At 38.1% G+C, this 23,888-nt stretch overlaps 1 pseudogene; it reads right to left on the bottom strand.

The window, feature by feature from the left end:
- Window positions 1–200: 200 nt before the first annotated feature.
- On the bottom strand, window positions 201–5,038 carry LOC104245689 (serine/arginine-rich splicing factor SR45a-like; annotated as a pseudogene).
- Between the last annotated feature and the right edge of the window lie 18,850 nt (window positions 5,039–23,888).

Genomic DNA, 23,888 nt, shown 5'->3' with positions numbered 1-23,888 from the left:
GACTTTAGGAGCAACCCATCCTTTGACTATTCATGAAAAATCAAAGAAAACAAACTGATGAAATTGTCCTTTGACTATTCATGAAAAACCAAAGATAACAAACTGATGAAAAGATCAATTTTCAACTTTCAGAAATTTAAAGACCTCTTCCACCATAGGAGGTTACTATTTCACAATATCATGAGTAAGAAAGAAGGCTCTGGCACACATAACCAACATGACATTGCAAAACACAAATAATACTTGACATAAACAACAGCATAATTTAAACAGTCAGCTAGATGTGAGCATATCAGGTGCTACAGCACACATACATTCGTTGATTGGTAGCATAAGACCTAAATATAGTCCAACCAAACTCATAAAGATCCTTACAAACAGCTTTCCCTAATAATTGGGCTACCCGATGCCTTGTCGATGTCCTCCTATCTAGCACCACGAGCATAGTTCCTTTCATAAGGGGAATATGACCTGGATCGTTCCCTTCTTGACCTTCCCCCATAAGGTGAGCGCCTAGGAGAATAATCTCGTCCACCTCGATAAGGTGAACGCCTTGGAGATCTTCGGTGCCCATAGTCATCACGGCCGCGATACCTACCACGGTCACCTCGGTCACCACGAAAACCTTTGACCATACAAAAACAATCCTTCAGGACTTCCAATATTTAGCCCAAAATGACAGAAACTAGTAGAAAATGATAAAAGACTCACCATCACCCCTTGCGTTCTTAAGCCCTAGATAGTGACCAGGCGTTGGAGTCCTCGGGCGTTTCCTCCGAGACTGAAAAATAGACACATGGTTTCATAATCTGAAGTCTAAACACATTCACATTTACATCAAGGAAAAAGATGGAATATCTAGACCAGACAATATACTCCTTGTTTGAAGTAAGCATGAAGATAACATTTCTCTAAAATCCAGCAAAGAAAACAGTTGCTTACCTTCCCCTTACATGCTAGGTAAGGAAGTTGGCAAAACAGATAACTATGTTCTTTATAAATAAATATAACATCATGCTAGTCGTGCAGTAAAGCAGCTTAGATATTTTGGCATGTTCCATCCAAGCAAAAAATTGTGGGAGACAGAGACCAATGCTGGATTAGATTGTTGATAATGACCGTAGATTAGTTGAGAGTAATTGCTGAGGTTGTATAGATGTTGGACAATATAGTTGCTATGTCTAGTTGATCAGATGCATGTGAAAGCTGTTTTAGCGAGCCATTGGTCAAGCTGAGTGAATATAATGTTGCAGGGGAAGAACAGATCATCTTTGATCGCTGCTGACAAAGCTGATGCAATGTCTTCTGAATATAACCAGAAAACCTCCAAGTTAAGAAGACAGAAAAGCAATCTAAATGGACATGGTTCACTAGCTCAATACAAAGCAGCTCACCTTCTCCACAGTTATGTAGCGGCCTTCAAGAACAGACTGATTTAGGTGCTTAATGCAACGCTCAGCACCCTCAAGACTATCCATCGTTATAAAAGCAAAACCACGAGAGATGCGGGAACGCGGCTCCACGACCAGGAAAACTGATTTCACCTGGTGGATAGAAAGTAAAAGAAAACACTCAGAGCAGGTTCATATATTTGAGAGATGGACAAAGGGAAGTGAATCCAGCAAAAATGCCACCACCACAATTCATTGGTGTACATATTAAAGACATTACTCGTACCGTCAACTTAAGAAAACCAAATAAATAAATAAGCGGTTACTCCAAAGAATATCAAAGAACTTTCTTTGGAAACATTAAAATTACACAAATAGGATTATAAAGTGAATGCAACCTCTGCCTCGAGTTTGTGAGATCAGTTCTTAGTATGACCACGTTCATCTTCATGTTTTCTTTGGTTGGAAACGCAATTCAAAAAAGAATTATTTTCTACAATTCTTGAACTATTCGAAAATCAGATACAGAAGAGAGAGTGATACTGGGAGCTCCTGACTCTTACAGCAACTCTAACATCATATTATTTCCAATTAATTGCATACCGTTGGCGTTGTGGTAATTGTTCACTTACTGTCATAGTCAACTTCAACGTGCATGTATTCTCCATGATAACGACAATGAATAAGCTGACAGAGACTTGATCAGATCTTACGACATATATCAATCGAGAAAAAGCAATAAGAGTAAAAGACAAGAGAAAACACAGGGAGATTGGATACCGATATGTGCCCATCTGAAATTGGATTATGGTCGATTTACGAAAAGTAAAGCCTTATATTGATTTGTCTGATCTCCATCCTCTCTAGCTAATTTCTTTTTGTTTTCGTGCTTATTCATCCCTTTTCAGTGAATAGGAATTATTCTCGGAAGAAAAAGAACAAAAGAAAATATATCGCAAAAAAAATTATTGTGCAGTTAGTGAAAACCCTTCAAAGCTATAAAATAGGAATAGGAAAGTGCAGAGGAAACTTTTTGTTAACATCCATTTAGAATAGAAATTTGTAGAGCAAAAAAGGATGAATAAGAAACTAACTTGCATACAAGTAAATACCAACCTTTGCCTCCTTTGAGAAATGCTCCTCAAGGTCCCTTTGTGTCACCCTTGTAGACAAACCAGTCACATAAAGTGTGACACCAGGATTAGATGGTTCATCCCTGAATAAGTTATGGAGCAACAAATTTTAGCAACTTACAACAAGATATTAACACAAAGAAAACATAACACACAGGATATTAAGCAGCACTACAAGAAGAAAGACGGGGGCAGAGAAAAACTCAAGTTTCAACGAACCTCCCATGACTTCTCGACCTTGATCTGGACCTGGATCTTCCTCTTGGCCTTGACCATGATCTAGACCTTGACCTAGATCTTGCCTTTTCCTCCCAAGGAGATGGAGAGCGCGAATACCTAGAAAGTGCAGAAATTGTAACATTAAATCAGTTCAATAACAATCATATAAAGAAACCACGTCTTACCTGCAAATGTAAACCAGGAAAATTTAATATTTGAAATCGATGCTACAACAGAAATACTCAGTACTAGCGTGAAATTAGAGAACTCACTTAAATTAGAAAAGTACAGAAGATGCAACTTTGTAATGGAGTAAATGTTTTTCAGAAATGCTATACTACCGTGATTAAGTTTAAATACAATTATTCCTCAATCATGAGCAAGTTAGGGTGAGCTATACAGTTAAGCTTAAGATGAATGACTAAATACCAAAAAGATAGAGCTTGAATTGTATCTAAGTGAACACCTTCCATCAATCAATGAAACCAGTTATTTTCAGTCAAATCATAGAACACTTCCTTGGGGTTTAACACAAACTCTTCTTTCACTTTGAGAGGCAAAAATCAAAGAAGGATTCATCCTTCCAGGTACCATTAACTAAACGGGATATACATCCACCCAAAAAACATGAATATGTAAGATACCTCCAAAACAACTACCAGCCAACAACAATATCCAATTAACAAAAATCTAACAACTAATTCAAAACTTTTTGCTTCAATATTCCTTATGGTCTACATCTACCTCTTCTTTGAATCTCTCTATCACATTCCTCCACATAATCACAATCGTTGCAAGCCTACGTAAGAGATAAGGATTGCAATAGGCTGAGAGCAGCGTAAAATAGTATAACAACTCCTCTAAAAGCTAAAGGACCTTGGGAAAGCAAAATGGATGCAAAGTATTCACATAGGTGACCCCAAAAAATTTCATGTAGATAATTCCTTCTTTTTTTTTTCACAAATTTTTTTTCTTCAACTGTGCCTTTATTCAGTTTGACCCACGCTTTAACTGCACTTTGCGCTAAAAGGCCCATGTACACTTTTAACCCCTGATAACACCTGCTCCCGATCCACTGGGAACATACCAAAGATATATTAGTCATCTACATAATTAAATTTCCACACAGTCAGTCCTGATCCCTCATACATGACCTTCCTTTCTGACAGGTAAATTCGAGAATCAAATTCCAAGAGGACCAAAACTATGGTTTTCAAGTCCTATAGTTGAAGGTTCCAGTATCATAGGTGGAATAGATTGAGCTGTTCTAACATTTAGTACTATGGCAACAATTAGGAAATAACTGGTTTGAAGGGAGAAAGAATGTTTCCCATCTGTCAAATCATATTAATTCTAGTAGATCCAGATGATAAATGGTAGGGACAAAGGAAGACGGGTTACCTATCAACGAAAGAGCAATAGAAGGGTTCAAATCTGTGCGAAGCAAAGCTAATAACAAGCCACACACTCCCATCTATGTGTCAAATGAAAGCCATCTATCTGCCTAGACAAGCATCTACCTCGCTCGGGAGTAATAAGATACACTTCAATAAGAATTAACCATAGCCAATTCTACATCAACCAAGTCATCCAATTCAAAGCATCTATATTCAAAGTGAAAAATATATTTTTATAACCTAGAAATCCCCGAGAGACCATGGTGCACGGTACGAAACTCGAGAAATCCCCATTCAAGCACCAGGCTTTGTGTGCGATCTTACCACCGGACCAAAACCCTAGGAGCAAAGTAGAAAATACCTTTACATACAGAAAATAACTTTAATATAGCTAAGAAGCATCAAATACAGTAAACAAAAAAAATTACAAAAAAACATCACCCAGAAAATAATTAATAGAACCATTTTTCACTTTCACGTGAAGAAGTAACCCTAAAAAGCACATTCAGCAGCGAGAAACAGATCAGAATTCCTATCTACAAATCAGAAGTGCAAAACGCAGAAAACATCTTCAACAGATATACGAAACGAAAATTAAGGTAAAACGGAGTAAGAGAGAGACGGTAGAGTACCTTTTTCCAGGAGAATCAGCCTGCAAAAAATCATAACCGTCTTCAGTTGTTATATTCGCAATTAATCAGAGAAAATTTCAGATTTATAAATTCATGTAATACACACATAAGTAGATAGATAAATGAGAGAAGAGAGAAAGAGAGCACTTGCCATTTCCGCAGAGACGAGCAAACCCTAAATCGCCAAAACGGAGACCTTGTTTCGCGTGCAAGACCGTTTTTTGAAGAAGGTCGTGCTTTTTCAAGTTTGGTCCCTTCTTTGTTTTATACATACCGAGAAAATGATAAGAATAGTCCCTTCTGTTTTGGAATAGGTCTATAATAGTCTCTCAAATATACACTTGAACAGATTGGTCTTTCAAGTTTATCAAAAGTGAATACTTTTGTTTTCGGTTAAGTATTTAACAAACTCTGGTTGCTCGATTTAAGGAGAACCCGTCTTAGGGTACGTGATGCACGTGAATCATGTCTTAATGAGTATAAATTATTTAAAAAATAATTTTAAGTTATAAAATAAAAGTGTAAGTTCTTAAAGATGATCATGAACATTGGTTGTGTATAATTAACTCAATAATTAAAAAAAATATCTCAGAAGTCCTCAATCATTAATAATTCAATTTAAGATTTGTTCCAAGTTTGTAATTTCATAATTTCAGTTTCACAGCCAAGATCCTTGAAAATGTAAATAATCTTGAAGGATACAACTTATAACATATAAGTAGACAACTAATAATCTTCGAACTTTAAATAACACAAAATCAAAGTGCAATAATATACAAACAAAAAAAAAGACATTAAAAAAAGAAGCTAGTAAGCGAATCTACAATTGAAAGCTAGCTGGTAAACTGGCTCATATTTAGCTAAATATATCATGGATTAATAATTAAGAAATCTCATAAACTATCTTGTTAATTTGTGCATTTAAAACTTTTGAAAGTTTAAAGTATAATATTGAATAAAATTATTGGTGTAGTAGTCTTGTATATTTTTATAAAGTGAAGCTATCTACGTTATTGTCCAAGAACCCGTACTTTTTCTTTCTTAAATCTTTTTATTATTCTTTTATCTATTTTTTAATTATATTTATATCTAGTTTACGTGCAAGACCTATACGAAGTGATATTTTAATAATTTCTAAATATTATAACTTTCTACATGGTTCGAATAAGAAAATAAATTAATAAACAAAATTTTAATTAATTTTAAGCTCTTAAATATTAAAATAATTATTAAATAACTATGAAATCAACAAAAGTAAGTTGTAGAAAGTTTTCAACAAACGTAACCCATGAACACGTTTTCTTATTTAATTAACATGTTATGGTGAAAGCTAAAAATAAAGAGTTTCTTACTTAGTTCAATAAGAAAATATTTAATAACCAAAATTTTAGGTGATTTAAATGTCCTAAATATTAGGAAAGTAACTTAAATTACAATTGTGTCCAATGTTAAATTTATTTTTAGAGCGTAAAAAGAAGAACAACATTCCGCTAAAGGCCTTCGTGTTTTTAATATAGTATAGATAGATATAGATTATGAAAGAAAAAAACTAGCCAAAAATACCAGGAACGTCCCGTCAAATCCGAAAAAATTGCAATACCAAAAATTGAAATAAATGCTAAAAATATAACAAAAATAGTAGAAACTACATCTCAACAACTACACCAAACACCATAAATATACCAAAGATAGCATAAACTATACCTCCAAATGTAAGTTGCCATTGAATTTTTTTTCCACCGTTTCTATAAAATTTTAATAATCATTGTTTGTTAAATACTTAACGCATATCAAAATGTTGTTATAAATATATTATATTATGGATATTCATTTAGTACTCCATTGTAAATAAGCTTCCTGAAGAAGCTTATCCATATGGGATTCCGCCGTAAATATGTTTATCTATTTAGTACTCTATTGGAAATAAGCCTTTTGGAGAAGCTTATCACTTCGGTACCCGATTATGGAAAAACATTACCCCCGATAGAAGATTATTCATACCGGGTATAATAAGTTAAATATCTTGTAGCTTATGTTCATACTCAAAATGGCCTTGCAGAGTCATTTATTAAACGCCTGCAATTAATAGCAAGACCACTACTTATGGAAACAAAATTGTCCACTACTGTTTGGGGTCATGCTATCTTGCATGCAGCATCACTTATCCGTCTTAGACCGACACATTATAATAAATATTCTCCGTCACAATTAGTTTTTGGTCATGAACCAAATATTGTCCATCTATAAATTTTTGAATGTGTTGTATATGTGCCAGTAGCACTACCATAACACAGTAAGATGGGACCACAGAGAAGGATAAGAATATATGTTGGGTTTAAATCACCCTCTATTTTTCGGTATCTTAAACCATTGACAAGAGATTTATTTACTGCTCTATTTGCAGATTGTCGATTTGATGAAACAAATTTCCCATAATTAGGAGGAGAGAAAAAGGAAATCAAAAGAGAAATTGTGTGGAAAGTTTCATCATTATCTCACTTTGATCCACGTACCCCTATATGTAATCAGGAGGTCCAAAAGATCATCCATTTATAGAATATAGCAAATCAAATGCCAAACGCATTTAGTGATTTGAAAAGGATAACTAAGTCACATATTCCTACAGAGAATGTGTCTATCCTAATTAATGTACCAGTAGGACCATCTACTAACATGAGAGCTAGTGAACCTAAAGCACGTTTGAAGCGTGGTAGGCCTTTGGGTTCTAAGGATCGAAATCCTCGGAAAAAAAATCGACAAATGATCAAAACGATACTATGAAGGGATCTCCTGAAGAGACCCAAGATCTGATTAGTTCTGAGATTCCTAAAGAAACCAATAAACCCGAAGCTCATGTAAGTGAGGAACTTTTAATAAGTTCTACTAGTGATGAGATTAATTTAAATCGATCTGAAATAGTGGTGGATGATTTTTTCATATAATGTTGCACTTAATATTATGCAAGATAGTGAGGATATTGAACCTCAATCTGTCGAAAAATATCGACAAAGATCTGATTGGCCAAAATGACAAGAGGCAATTCAATCGGAATTGAAGTCACTTGCTAAAAGAGAGGTCTTTAGACCAATAGTCCAAACATTTGCTGGTATAAAACCAGTAGGTCATAAATGGGTTTTTGTGCGAAAAAGGAATGATAAAAATGAAGTTGAAAGATACAAAGCTCGCCTTGTTGCACAAGGATTCTCACAATGATCTGGAGTCGATTTTGATGAAACATATTCACCTGTTATGGATGCCATAACATTTCGATATCTCATCAGTTTAGCACTACATGAAAAGCTTGAAATACATCTAATGGATGTAGTTATAGCTTATATGTACGGTTCACTTAATAATGAAATTTATATGAAAATCCCTGAAGGATTTAAAATGCCTGAAGCGAATTCAAAATCTCAGGAAATTTATTCAATTAGATTACCAAGATCTTTGTACGGTTTAAAGCAATCTGGGCGCATATGGTATAATCGCCTTAGTGAATATTTGCTGAAAGAAGCTTACATAAATAATGTTATTTGTCCATGTATTTTTATAAAGGAAATGGCATCAGAATTTATTACACTTGCTGTTTATGTCGATGACATAAATCTTGTTGCAACTCCAAAGAGCTTCAAAAGGCAATTGAATATCTTAAGAAAGAATTTGAGATGAAAAATCTTGGGAAGACAAAACTTTGTCTTGGTCTGCAAATTGAACATTTAGCAGACGGGATCTTTATCCATCAATCTGCATATACAGAAAGGATCTTAAAATGCTTTTACATGGACAAAGCGCACCCATTGAGTACACCAATGGTTGTTCGATCATTTGAAGTGAATAAGAATTTGTTCCGACCTCCAGAAGAGGATGAGGGAGGAACTACTAGGTCCCGAAGTACCCTATCTCAATGCAATTGGTGCACTAATGTATCTTGCTAATGCAACAAGGCCTGACATAGCATTTTCTGTTAATTTACTAGCAAGATACAGTTCTTCTCCTACACGAAGACATTGGAATGGGATTAAACATATATTCCGATAAGGGAACTCTTGATATGGGTTTGTTTTATGCTAACAAGGATTGTGCAGATCTTGTTGGTTATGCAGATGCAAGTTATTTATCTGATCCCCATAAAGCTCGATCTCAAATTGGGTACGTGTTTACATATGAAGGTACTATCATATCATGGCGCTCCACAAAATAATCTATTGTTGCTACTTCTTCAAATCATGCTGAGATAATAGCTATTCATGAAGTAGGTAGGAAATGCATATGGTTGAGATCAATAATTTATTTTATTCGAGAAAATGTGATTTGGAATGTGAGAAAAGACCCACAATTTTATACGAAGACAATGCTGCATGCATAGCCCAATTAAAGGGAGAATTTATAAAAGGAGATAGAACGAAGCACATTTCACCAAAATTATTTTACATACACGACCTTCAGAAAAATGGTGACATTGATGTGCAATAAATCCATTTAAGCGATAATCCAGCAGATTTATTCACTAAATCATTGCCAACTTCAACTTTTGAGAAGATTGTATACAAGATTGGAATGCGGAGACTCAAATATTTGAAACAAGGTTTTCATCAGGGGGGAGTAAAATACGCGATGCACTCTTTTTTCCTTACTAAGGTTTTTTCCCATGGGGTTTTCCTTATAAGATTTTTAATGAGGCACCTAGCAATACGTATTACTAAATATGTGTACTCTTTTTCCTTCACTAGGATTTTTTCTCACGTGGTTTTTCCTAGTAAGGTTTTAATGAGGCACATTATCTTTTAATGAACATCCAAGGGGGAGTGTTAAAAATATATTATATTATGGATGTTCATTTAGTACTCTGTTGTAAATAAACTTCCTAAAGAAGCTTATCCATATGGGACTCCGTCGTAAATATGTTTATCTATTTAGTACTCTATAGGAAATAAGCCTCCGAGAGAAGCTTATCACTTCGGTACCCGATTATGGATAAACATTACCCCCGGTAGAAGATTATCCATACCGGATATAATAAGCTTATCCTTTCGATACTCGATTATGGATAAACACTACCCCCGGTAGAAGATTATCCATACCGGGTATAATGAGCTTATTCTTTCAGTACTCCATTATGGATAAACATTACTCCTAGTAGAAGATTATATATACCTGGTATAATGAGCTTATCCTTTTAGTACTCCGTTATGGATAAACTTTACTCTCAGTAGATCCATATCTGATATAGTAGCAGCTTACACAGCAACTTGCTTTCTTCTATATACAGAAGAGATTTCAGTTCATTATATACATCAGTTTGAATTCGAATAATATATTAGTTTCTCTTTGTACTTGTCTTTGCTTTATAGTCTTTATTTTATAACAAATACTCATTTTTAGAAAACTGAAAGAAACAAAATAAAAAAATGGTCTTTAGCCTACCCCGGTCAAAAAGGACTACCTTGGTTATTCTCTCTTCTTTTGCACATATTTTATGCTTAATTATTACTATATAATTGTTAAATAATCATACTTCGGCCTATATTTACAAGAATTTAGGTAAATCCAGTTAAATTACAGTAGTGTGATAGATCAAATTTTTGTTGGAGCTGATCTATTAGGAGTGCAGTTTTAAGTTACATATTTTTTTTCCTTTTTTTTTCGTCGTGTTCTTACAGCGGATTGAAGGGGAGCCTTAGAGCAATAATAAAGTTATCTCTATGTGATATATAGGTCACGAGTTCAAGTCATGGAAGCAGTCATTAATACTCGTATTATGGTAGGTTGTCTACATCATGCCTCTTGAATATGGCCCTTCCTCGAACCCTATGTGAACGGGAATATTTTATGCATCCTATTTTTTTTCTTATAAAAGTTTGAAGTTTTTCTTCAATCAAAAATATTTTATGAAGTTTTTCCTTGCGTGGGGAAATTACATTATTTTTTATTTTTAACTTTGAACCCGTGAGGAGTAAAATAGGAAGAAAAAAATAAGTATAGTATAATTGTTATGAACAATAAAAGAAGAAGAAGAATATTGCATTGAAAAGTAAGGGGAGAGAATTCTTATTTATTTGAGATGATTTACAATGGAATAGAACCTTCTATTTATATGGAGAGGGTGACTTAGCCACCAAGTAATAAACCTTAGAATCTCTCTAAATATAGACATTCACCATAAATAAAATTCTATTTATAACACTCCCCCTTGAATGTCTATTCAACGGATAATGTACTTCGTTAAAACCTTAACTAAATAAAACCCAATGGGAAAAAATTCTAGAGAAGGAAAAAGAGTACATATATCTAACAATACGCCTTTTGGTTGCCTTATTAAAAACCTTGCAAGAAAAACCCAGTGGGACAAAACCTTGTGAGGAAAAAATAGTACAACGCGTATTAACTCCCCCTGATAAAAGCATCAATTCACATCCTTGAGCCTTCGCATTCCAATCTTGTGCACCATCTTTCAAAGATCATTGGTAATGATTCGATAAACAAATCAGTCATATCAACTTGTATGAATATGTTGCACCTTGAAACTATCATTCATGATAGAAATGTAACGTCTTCGTATAATGTTGTGGAATAACCTTTTCAATATCTCCATAGAGGTATTCTCACTATCACATTATCATACTTATAGTTATAACAAGATACATATGTGCACAAATTACACTTAGGATGTAGTACTTCAGGATCAAGAATTGTATATGCTTTAAGCAATTTAAATCCTTCAGGGATTATCGTATAAGTTAAGTCATATAATAGACTTTAATTAGATGCATATCACGTTTTTTGTGTCATGCTAGACATATAAAATACATGAAAGTGATTGCACACACTTATTGACTTTATACTTTCGAGTGTTTGAACAACATAGACAAAACTATATGTCTTTCATATGAAACCAATTCTACTTGAATTGTTTCTCTTCCATTTGGCTAATATTTTTGTGTCTGTATTCGACAGACTTAAGATCTTCATCTATACTTAGCGCTATCATAGATGTCGACGATGAATATTTTATATCGTTTCCAATCTCCTTATTTTTCATAAAGATATAACATAGAGATCTCTTCATAAATATATTCAGGTACCTGAATCTCTCATGAGAATTTATAAAGTGTTATGTCATGTGATCTTCTAGATCACTTGTTGTCACGACCCTAAACCCGGACCCGGTCGTGCCTCTCGTGAAGACAAGGCCATCCGACACTTACCCATTTCAGTTTAAGCAATTAACAATGATAATTAAGCCTAAAACATGATAAATGACCCAATATTTAAGCAGTCAACAGTACAATATGCGGAAGAACAACCCAACACAGCCCGATACCGGGGTGTCACTAGTCATGAGCATCTATCAATCCTAATAGTCTGAAAAGTCTATAAGCTATTACAAAATGTCTGATAAAAAGATAGAAATGATAAAGGGAGGAGAACACGGGACTGCGGACGCCAAACAGCTACCTCGTGGACTCTGAAGTCTGCCGGGAGCTCTCAACTCGCACTGGCAGGATCAACAACGCCTGAATCTGCATACAGGGTACATGGAGTAAAGTGAGTACTCCAACTCAGTGAGTAATAATCATAATTAAAGACTCGAAGTAGAAAATCACGTAAGGCACATTGCAGGCTATAACGAAGCAGTAAAACCAGTAAAACAATAAATCAGTAAAGATATGTGAAAGTCATTTTAGTTCAACTTATACTTCATGAAAAGCCCCTTTCAACAATTAAGCAGGTAAAAGACAAGCAATTAAGAAGAATAAACACATAAAGATTCGCCCCTCGGGCAATATCTCAGAATAATACCAGCCCATCGGGCTACATCTTACATCACATGGGTACCCGCACTCACTGGGAGTGTGTAGACTCCTGAAGGGGCCCCTTACGGCCCAAGTGCAACATCAAGCCATCTCGTGGCATCATCACTAGGCCCTCGGCCTCATATCAACAAACCATCTCGTGGCGTATAAATCTCAGGCCCTTGGCCTCGTAATCATAGTCAATGTTTCCTCACCACATAAGACCTCGACCTTACTCAGTCAAAATCCTCACAAGCCACTCGTGCAATAGTAAAACATGATATCTCAGCCCAATTATCATTTAAAAGATCATTTAAGTGTTAAAATATAGTAAACATGGTTGAGTATGAAAACAATGAAATATAACATGACTGAGTTCAAATATAAAGTCAAAACAGTGAGGAAATATCAATAAAAATCCCCGAAGGGTTCAAATAGTTGGCACGAGGCCCAAATATGGCATTCAGCCCAAATAATGATGATAACAAGTAGATTTCAGTCAAATACGTGGTAAATTAATCATTCGGGGCGGACTAAGTCACAATCCCCAACAGTGCACGACCCCACGCTTGTCATCAAGCGTGTGTGTCACCTCAATATAGCACAACGATGTGCAATCCGGGGTTTCATACCCTTAAGACATCATTTACAATCATTACTCACCTCAATTTGGTTAAATCTCTAGCCCGCGATGCCTTTGCCCCTCGAATCGACCTCTACTCACGTCGAATCTATCCAAAATCAGAATCACAACATCAAAATATGCTAAAGGAATGAAGCCCAAGTGAAAATAATTAATATACAACACAAATCCCAAAATTACTAAAACCCGACCCCCGGGCCCACGTCTCGGATTCCGATAAAAATCACATCAATAAATTCTTTATCACTCCCCGAGTTCATACATACCAAAAGCATCAAAATCCAACCATAAATGACCCATCAAATCCCAATTTTTAGGTCTCCAATTTCAAGCCCTAGTTCTTCCATTTTAGACTTAATTTCCATGATTAATTAGGTAGATTTCACATTAGAATCGAGTTTTAAGTCCATGAATCTTACCTCCAAGTGATTCCCCTTGAATACCTCTTCAATCCCCTGTAAAAAGCTCCAAAACGCTCAATAATGGAGGAAATAAACCCCAAAATCGCGGACAAGACGACTATTTAAACATTCTACCCAGGCCTGAAATCGTTCTTCGCGAACGCGGTAAAAGCCACGCATTCGCAAATCACAAATAACTTTGACCAAAATTCCTCTTTCGCGATCCCGTCCTGCCCATCGCGAACGCGATGCTTCCTCAGACTAACCCTTTGCGATTTCGTTGCCCTTCTCGCGAACGCGATGAATACATCCCCTTGAAGCTCAGCTGCCCATTTTCTTCTACGCGAACGCGACACCACCCCGCGAACGCGATGCACAAATACTCAACCCTTCGCGAATGCAGAGCCTTCCTCGCAAACACAAAGGCTTAAATCCCAGCTTCTTCAACTGACCCTTCGCGAACGTGAGGACCCACTCGCGAACGCGAAGGTCATTTCTCTGCAGCATTGACCTGCAATTTTCTGCAACTCCAAACATTATGAAATGGTCCGATTGACCACCTGAAACTCACCCGAGGGCCCCGGGACCTTAACCAAACATACCAACATATCCCATATCCTCATTTAAACTTGTTCCAACCTTCAGAATGCTCAAAACAACATCAAAACACCAAATTCGCATCGAATTCAAGCCTAAAAATTCCAAAATCTTCTAAATTACGCTTTTGATCAAAAACCCAACCAAACCATATCCGAATGACCTGAAATTTTGTACACACATCCCAAACGATAAAACAGAACTACTGCAACTCTCGGAATTCCATTCCGACCCCTATATCAAAATCTCACCTATCAATCGGAAAACGCCAAAAATCAAATTTCGCCAATTCAAGCCTAAATCTACTTTGGACCTCCAAAACTCATTCTGATCACGTTCCTAAGTCCCAAATCACCTCCCGAAGCTATTCGAACTATCGGAACTCACATCCGATCCCTCTAGCACATAAGTCAACATCCGGTTGACTTTTCCAACTTAAGTTTCTTCAAAAGAGACTAAGTGTGTCAAACCTTACCAAATCCTTTCCGAACTCGAGCCAACCAACCCGATCCTATATAGAACCGATAGACAAAGAAATAAGAAGCAGAAATGGGGGAAACAGAGCGATAACTCATGAGACGACTGGCCAGGTCGTCACATCCTCCCTAACTTAAACAAACATTCGTCGTCAAACGAGTTAAGAAACATAGCTGAAGCCTCAAACAAGTGAGGATATCTGCTCTGCATCTCCCGCTCGGTCTCCTAGGTAGCCTCCTCCATGGGCCGACCTCTCTACTGCACTTTCACTAAAGCTATATCCTTTGATCTTAACTTTCGAACCTGACGCTCCAAAATAGTTGCTGGCTACACATCATAAGTCAAATCACCATCCAACTGAAACGTGCTAAAATCTATAACATGAGACCGATCCCCAATATACTTCCGGAGCATAGAAACATGAAATTCCGGATGCACACTCGACAAGCTGGGTGGCAAAGCAAGCTCATAAGCCACCTCCCCAATCCTCTAAAGCACCTCAAAAGTCCCAATGAACCGAGGACTCAATTTACCTTTCTTCCCAAATCTCATAACACCCTTCATGGTCGAAACCTTCAACAGAACCTTTTCACCAACCATGTAGGACACATCCCGAACCTTCATGTCAGCATAACTCTTTTGCCTCGACTGCGCTGTACGAAGCCTCTCCTAAATCACCTTCACCTTTTCTAAAGCATCCTGCACCAAGTCTGTCCCCAATAGCCTAGCCTCACCCGGCTCAAACCAACCAACTGGAGTCTACACCGTTTCCCATACAAATCCTCATATAGAGTCATCTGAATACTCGACTGGTAGCTATTGTTATAAGCAAACTCTTCAAGTGGTAGAAACTGATCCCATGAGCCTTTGAAATTAATGACACAAGCACACAACATGTCCTCTAATATCTGAATAGTGCGCTTGGACTGCCCATTCGTCTGAGGGTGAAATGTTGTGCTCAACTCAACCTGAGTACCCAACTCTCGCTGCACAGACCTCCAAAACTGCAAAATAAACTGAGTGCCCCTATCTGAAATGATGGAAACTAGGACACCATGCAAACGAACAATCTCCCTGATATAGATCTCTGCCAACCGCTCTGAAGAATAGGTAGTATACACAGGAATGAAGTGCACGAACTTGGTCAGCCAATCCATAATCACCCAAATAGCATCGAACTTCTCCAAAGTCCGTGGAAGTCCAACTACAAAGTCCATAGTGACCCTCTCCCACTTCCACTCTAGAATATCCATCCGTCGAAGCAAGCCACCTGGTCTCTGATGCTCATAGTTCACCTGCTGACAATTGAGACACCGAGCTACAAACCCCACAATGTCTTTCTTCATTCTTCTCCACCAATAATGCTGCCTCAAATCCTTATACATCTTTGCAGCACCCGGATAAATGAAATACCACGAGCTATGGGACTCCTCCAGAATCAACTCCCGAAGCCCATCCACATTGGGCACACAAATCCGGCCTTGCATCCTCAACACTCATCACCAATGGTCACATCCCTGGCATCATCATGCTGAACTCTGTTCTTAAGGACAAGCAAATGCGGATCATCATACTGGCGTTGTCTGATGCAATCATATAAGGAAAACCAAGAAACCACACAAGTCAATACCCGACTGGGCTCCAAAATATCTAACCTCACGAACCGATTGGCCAAGGCCTGAACATCAACTGCGAGAGGTCTCTCCCCAATTGGAATATAAGCCAAACTCCCCATACTCACCGCCTTTCGGCTCAAGGAATCGGCCACCACATTGGCCTTTCCTGTATGGTACAATATAGTGATATCATAATCCTTAAGCAACTCCAACCACCTCTGCTGCCTCAAATTGAGATCCTTTTGCTTGAACAAGTGCTGGAGGCTACGATGATCAGTAAACACCTCACAAGACACACCATACAAGTAATGCCTCCAAATCTTCAACGCGTGAACTATGGCAGCCAACTCCAAATCATGAACAGGGTAGTTCTTCACATGAGGCTTCAACTGACGAGAAGCATAAGCAATAACTCTACCCTCCCGCATCAAAACACAACCAATACCAATTCTCGAAGCATCACAATACACAGTATATGAACCTAAAGCTAATGGCAAAACTAATACTGGAACTATGGCCAAGGCTGTATTAAGCTTCTGAAAGCTCTCTTCACACTCGTCCGACCACACAAAGGGAGCACCCTTCTGAGTCAACTTGGTCAAGGGCGATGCGATAGATGAGAATCCCTAAATAAATCAGCAATAATAACCTGCCAAACCAAGAAAAATGCGAATCTTTTTGGCTGAGGACAGTCTAGGCTAACTCTGAACCGCCTCTATCTTTTTCGGATCAACCTGAATACCCTCGTTGGACACCACATGCCCCAAGAAAGCCACTGAATTGAGCCAAAACTCACACTTGGAGAATTTTGCATAAAGTTTCTCCTCCATTAATCTCTACAACACAACTCTCAAATGCTCCATGTGCTCCTCCTAGATATGTGAGTATACCAGAATATCATTAATGAAAACTATGACAAACGAGTCGAGATAAGGCCGGAACACACTGTTCATCAAATGCATGAACGCTGCTGGGGCATTGGTCAGCCCAAATGACATCACCAAGAACTCATAACGACCATATCGGGTCCTGAAAGCCGTCTTAAGAATATCCGAGTCCCTGATCTTCAACTGGTGATAACCTGAACGGAGATCAATCTTGGAGAACACTCTCGCTCCCTGAAGCTGGTCGAATAAATCATCAATGCGAGGCAAAGGATACTTGTTCTTAACCGTTACCTTGTTCAATTGCCTATAATCAATGCACATCCTCATATTGTCATCCTTCTTCTTCAAAAATAGAACTGGCGCACCCCAAGGTGACACACTAGGTCGAATGAACCCTTTATTAAGGAGTTCCTAAAGCTGCTCCTTTAATTCCTTCAACTCTGCTAGTGCCATACGATTCGGAGGAATAAAAATAGGTTGAGTGATCGACACCAGGTAAATGCCAAAATGAATATCCCTATCTGGTGGTATGCCCGGCAGGTCTGCAAAAAACACATCAGGAAAATCCCTCACAACTGGAACAGAATCAGTACTAGGAATCTCAGCACCGACATCCCTCACAAAGGCTAGATACGAAAGACAACCCTTCCCAATCATACACTGGGTTTTCAAGAATGAGATCACTCTATTAGGAACATAATCAGTCACACCTCGCCACTTAATCCGTGGCATACCTGGTATAGCCAATGTGACTGTCTTAGCATGACAGTCTAGGATAGCACGACATGGAGATAGCCAATCCATACCCAAAATGACATCGATATCCACTATACACAATAATAAAAGATCCACATGGGTCTCTAGACCCCCAATAGTCACCACACATGACCGGTACACATGGTCTACAATAATAGTATCGCTCATCGGGGTAGATACATGAACAGGTGAAGCGAGAAACTCACGGGGCATACCCAAATAATGAGCAAAGTATGATGACACATAAGAAAAGGTGGAACCGGGATCAAATAATATAGAGACATCTTTGTGGCAGACTAAAACAATACCTGTAATAACAGTATCTGAAACAATAACATCGGGTCTGCCTGGAAGTGCATAGAAGCGGGCTTGACCACCACTTGATCGACCTCCCCCTCTGGGGTGACCCCTAGCTGACTGACCTCCACCCCTAGCTGGCTGGGTGGGTGATGGTGAAGTAATTGGTGTTGAAACCGATGACTGACCCCTTTACTGAGATGAACCTGTAAGTCGACGAGGGCACTACCTCCACATATGGCCCATCTCTCCACACTCATAACAACTCCCAGGTGCTGGAGAAGGGGACTGAAGGGAACCCCTAGCACCAGAATCACTAGCAGATGCACTCGGCATAGAAGAGCCCTAAACTGATGGAGCACGGGACAAACTCTAAGCTGGAAGAGCACTAAGTGATGACTTGCCCTGATATGAACTATGAGAACCATGAACCGATGACGCCCCAAGATAACCTGGGCGAGCTGGCTGAGCATGCCTGAATGGACGGCCTTTGCCTTGCTGAAACTGACCTCTCAAAGGAGTACCAATGTAACTACCAGATCCTCGAGGCCTCTTGGCCTCCCTCTCGTCTCGCTTCTGGCAACGAACAGACTCAATCTCCCAAGCAATGTCTACAACCTCCTCAAAGGTAGCACCAATCACCCTCTCCCTGGTCATAAGATTACGAAGCTGATAAGTGAGGCCATTAAAAAACCTCCTAATCCTCTCTCTATCTGTCGAAACCAACCAAATAGCAAGACGAGCTAACTCGGAGAACCTCATCTCATACTGCATCACCGTCATCTCTCCCTGACGCAACTACTCAAACTGCCTGTGCAGCTCCTCTCTACGAGACTGCGGCACATACTTCTATAGAAAGAGAACGGAGAACTACCGCTAGGTAAGGGGTGTTGCACTAACAGGCCTACACCTCTCAAAAGTCTCCTACCAAGTTAAGGCAACTCCAGAAAATTGATAAGTAGTGAAAGCGACCCCGCTGGTCTCCAGAATACCCGTTGTATGAAGCATCATCTAACACTTATCTAAGAAACCCTAGGCATCGTCGCCCTCTGCACCACTGAAGGCCGGAGACTAAAGTCTACTAAACCTCTCCAACCTACGCTGCTCGTCCTCTGTCATGGCAAGAACTACATAGTCCTAAGCAGCTGCAACCGACTAGGCTGGATGTGCCCCCGATGTCCAAAGTCCCTGCACGACCTGCTCAGGTGTGTGAGCGGAGGGAGTCTGAATGCCTCCCCCGGCCTGAGAAATAGCTGCGGCTGTAGTGGCTGATACCATCTGAGCTAGGCCAGTGCAAACTGATAGAATCTGAGCCAAGGCCTCCTGAAGACCCGGAATTACAATGGGCACAACTGGTGCCTGAGTTGGTGCTGATGGAGCGTCCATAACTGGGACCTGATCCTGAACTGGGGCGTATGAGCACGTGATTTTTGCCCTATGTGGATTACTCCCATAGAATACAAGAAAAACAATTTCTTCCATTTTTACAACTTTTATAGGATTTTGTGGAAATTGGTGCTAATTATTTGCATTTTTTGTGCATGTTTATTTTGTTAAAAAATCATGAAAAAGCAAAAATAAAATAAAATACCATGCATTGCTTAGGTCATTTTTTAAATATATTTTTAAGGTTAATTAGTCAATTATTTGCTTTATTAAAATTGAAAATTAAAAATTAGTTTATTTTTGCATTTTTAGTCTTTTAATATTAAATTAGTAATTTCTTCTTTTAATTTAGGAGTTAACTTTCATAAATTTCTTAGTAGATAATTAGTTTAATTTTACAAATTAGATCACTTTAGGATTTAATTAATTATAGAAAATAAATAAAAAAGAAAGCAAAGAAAAGAAATAGGAGGAATGTGTTGGTCTTGTCTCTTTAAAATTGGGCCCAATCGATTTCAGATGCCCAAAACCGCCCCAGCAAAGCCCAAAGCCGGTCCAACCCAGTCAAATGACCAAAACAACCTTGTTTTGTTTCCTTTAATCTCAATCGTTCACTTCCTCTCATCCAACGACCCACAACACCCCAATCACCCAAATATACCTACAATGCAAGAACCCTAATTCCCAAAGAACCCAAGCAGCGCCTCATTGTTCATTCGCCTCCCTCACCCAAATCTGAACCTAAATCACTCAAAATCCATGGCTAGTGAGCACCAATTTCATACCACGCGTTTCCTCTTCCTTTTCTCCTGCCATATGGTAACCGCTTCTGACAGATTCCCCCTCCCTCACATGCTCTCTTTGATTTTATTTCGGATTTTTCATCCTTCAGATGAAAACAAGGAAAAATGGGGAGCGTTAGATTAGATTCGACCTAATCTACTCCCTCCATTTGTCCCTTTTTTCATCAAAAAAAGGATAAGAAATCAGATTTGGGAAGGATTTTCGTTTGAGGGTTTTCTTGGAGAGAAAGGAAGGAGGTTCGAGAAGAATCTGGAGGCCTATATAAGGTGAGAGAATTTTTTTATGTGGGGTTTTTTAGAGATTGAGGGAATTTTGGAGAGTCTTCTTCTGAAATTCGAAGGAAGAAAATTAGGGCTCAAAGTGTTCTTTTTCTTTTTCCGTTGCTCTTTTCTTCTTTTTCAGATATTCGAATAGAACAAAAAAAAAATGAATTAAGGAGGTTACATGATTTCACTTGATATCAGTTTTATTTAGCAATTCGAAATAGTAGAGTTTTCCTCGGCTTCGATTCTGGTTTTGGACATTTGAACCTGTTGCTGTTTGCCGAGCTGTAGTTGTTCCCTTTTGGTTCTGTGGTGCATATATTCCTCAGAAACTAGAGATTCATTTTCTTTTCCTTTTGTTGTGTTGCTTACAAGGTATGAAATTCCGATCTTTTGTATCGAGTGTATTAAGAATGTTACATCTTTGAAAATTGCACCTATGGTCCGTTTATTAGCTAATGAATTTCTCTTGTGTTGGCTTGCCATCTCTGATTTCAAATGAATGCACGTTTGAACCTCGAATGGCCAAAGTTCTGTGTTCAATAAGAATGCTATAGATTCTGATTTTTCCTTAATGATGTTCTATACTTTTGCTTGCTGAGTTAAAAGATTAAATAGTTGGTTTAAGTCGTATAGAGTTTAAATCTGATGGTTGAAATTCTGTGCTAAGGTTTACTGTGAGAACACTAGCCATGAATTTGATGTTTGTGCTCGACCAGGGGCATTCTTGCTCTCAACTTGACGCATTGGAATGCTGAAAGTGATCTAAGTATTATAGTGAAAAATGATGTGAAAATGGTCATACTAGTCATTTGTTTGGATTAGACCTGGGAATGTGGAAATTAGAAATTAACCAAATTCACAAATTCTTCATCTCCAAATTCTGTTCCTTCATAGATGCAATATGTATTTGAATAGCTTTTAATACTTTACTAGTTGAAAAGATAGGAGAGTTCATAAGTGCTTTATTCAGTCCTTTGTTGTCTTATTTGGTATGTTCTCGCTGGGCCTGTAAACAAGGATTCATTTATGGATACCAGAGAGAATTTCATTCGAACAGGTTTATTTACCGATTAGCTTATCTGTGTTGATCGTGTGTGGTGAATCAGGCCTTAGTTGAACCATGATCATCGCTATGTTGGTTTTGGAAATGTGCAGAATTCTTATTTGCTTCAAAGTTTGAATCCAATTTATGGTGAATCAATAGCATGCTAAGTCATTCAGCCACATCTGTTAGGCCAGGCCATGATTTGTGTTTAAAGATTTTTCTGATGATTGAATTTGGTAAAATTGGGACCCATGGCATTAGGCACACATATTTGTATTGTATTCAAATTCGTTGTTTGGTAGACTCGCTAGGTTTGCTGTAATTCCCATGAAGCATGGTTATAATGTGTGAAGTCAAGGTGCACATGAGTTTGGGTCCTAAGAATTTACTTTGTTTGCAAGATTAAGAGCATTGATTCATAAGAAATAGGGGTTGAAGGCTTGAAGCTTCTATGTGAACTTTTAAGTTTTATTTTGAAGTTTAAATTTAGATGGGTCAGTGAGGGAAGCCATAATTCTTATCGTGTTCAAGTTCACCACCTCCAATCAATTGAATTTGTTAGTTATTCTCTGTTTATCTCGTAACCAGAATTGATGTTTGTTCTATAACGCTTGGCTGGTTCGGCATTTTTCGAGTTTGTTGGAGCTTGTCTATTCGAAGTTTGGAACCAACTTTGTCGTTGCTTTTGATCGCCTCTATCCTTTTTGATTCTGCCGAGCTGGTCCGTATTTTTTTTTGAAGGCTCAAATCTATGTTTCTCTTTAACGCAACTTTTCCTGCTTTCCCCCTTTTTCCCGTTTTGTTGTTTCTAACCTTTTTCCACTGAATGGGCTTCGTGCCCTTTTAATTCTTATTCTTAAACTTTTCCCTTTTTTTTTGTTTTGTTGGTTATTTTGCTAGGTTTTGTTTCTTTTCCTTTTTGGGCAGAATGGGCTTCATCCCTTTTTTTTGAATTCCTTATCTTTTTTTAGCTAGTTTCTTATATTATTATTATTATTATATTATTTTTCTAATGACCAATACACCCTTATTAAAATATAGGGTATTACATCCTCCCCTCCTTATAAAATTCGGTCTCCGAATTTAACTCAAGTACGTACCTATAAATTGAAACAAATGGGGATACTTCGCTTGCATATCTTACCTCTCAAGTAGCTTCTTCAATGGTATGACTTCTCCATAAAACTTTAACGAACACAATTTCTTTTGACCTTAGCTTTCTTACTTGTCTATCAATAATTGTCGTCGGCTTCTCCTCGTAAGACAACTTCTCATCAAGCGGTATAGTTGGTGCTTCAAGCACCTGAGATGAGTCTGATATACATTTTCTTAGCATTGAGACATGAAACACTGGATGAATAAAGGACAACTCGGGAGGAAGTGCCAAACGATAAGCCACAGCTTCCACTCGATCTAGTATCTCATACGGTCCTATAAACCTGGGGCTCGGCTTGCCTCTTTTCCCAAACCGCATCACACCTTTCATAGGAGAGACTCGTAGGAACGCTTTGTCTCCAATTGTGAACACTAAATCTCTTCTCCTCTTATCAGCATAAGACTTTTGTCTGCTTTGAGCTGTAAGCAATCTCTATCTGATCAACTGGACTTTGTCCATTGTTTCTTGTACTAAGTCGGGTCCCAATACGTTAGTCTCACCGGCTTCAAACCATCCGATAGGAGAACGACATCTTCTACCATACAATGCTTCGTACAATGACATTTGAATACTGGACTGGAAGCTATTGTTGTAAGCAAATTCAACTAATGGTAGATAAGTGTCCCAACTACCTCCAAACTCAAGAATGAAAGCTCTCAACATATCCTCCAAGATCTGAATAGTACGTTCAGACTGCCCGTCTGTCTGTGGATGAAATGTAGTGTTAAGATCTACTTGTGTACCCAATGCTTCTTGAAAAAATTTCCAAAAGCGTGAAGTAAACTGTGATCCTCTATCAGAGATGATGGATACTGGAACTCCGTGAAGTCAGACAATTTCGTTCATAAATATCTATGCATACCTCACTCCACCATATGTAGTCTTCACTGGCAAAAAATGTGCTGATTTCGTCAGTCGATCTACAATCACCCATATAGAGTCATAACCTCTAAGGGTTCGTGGTAACCCAGTGACAAAATCCATAGTAATTC

The sequence above is a fragment of the Nicotiana sylvestris genome, chromosome 9 (genome assembly GCF_000393655.2).
Source record: "Nicotiana sylvestris chromosome 9, ASM39365v2, whole genome shotgun sequence".
In the NCBI taxonomy this organism is placed as follows: domain Eukaryota; kingdom Viridiplantae; phylum Streptophyta; class Magnoliopsida; order Solanales; family Solanaceae; genus Nicotiana; species Nicotiana sylvestris.
This window is presented reverse-complemented; position numbering and strand designations above follow the sequence as displayed.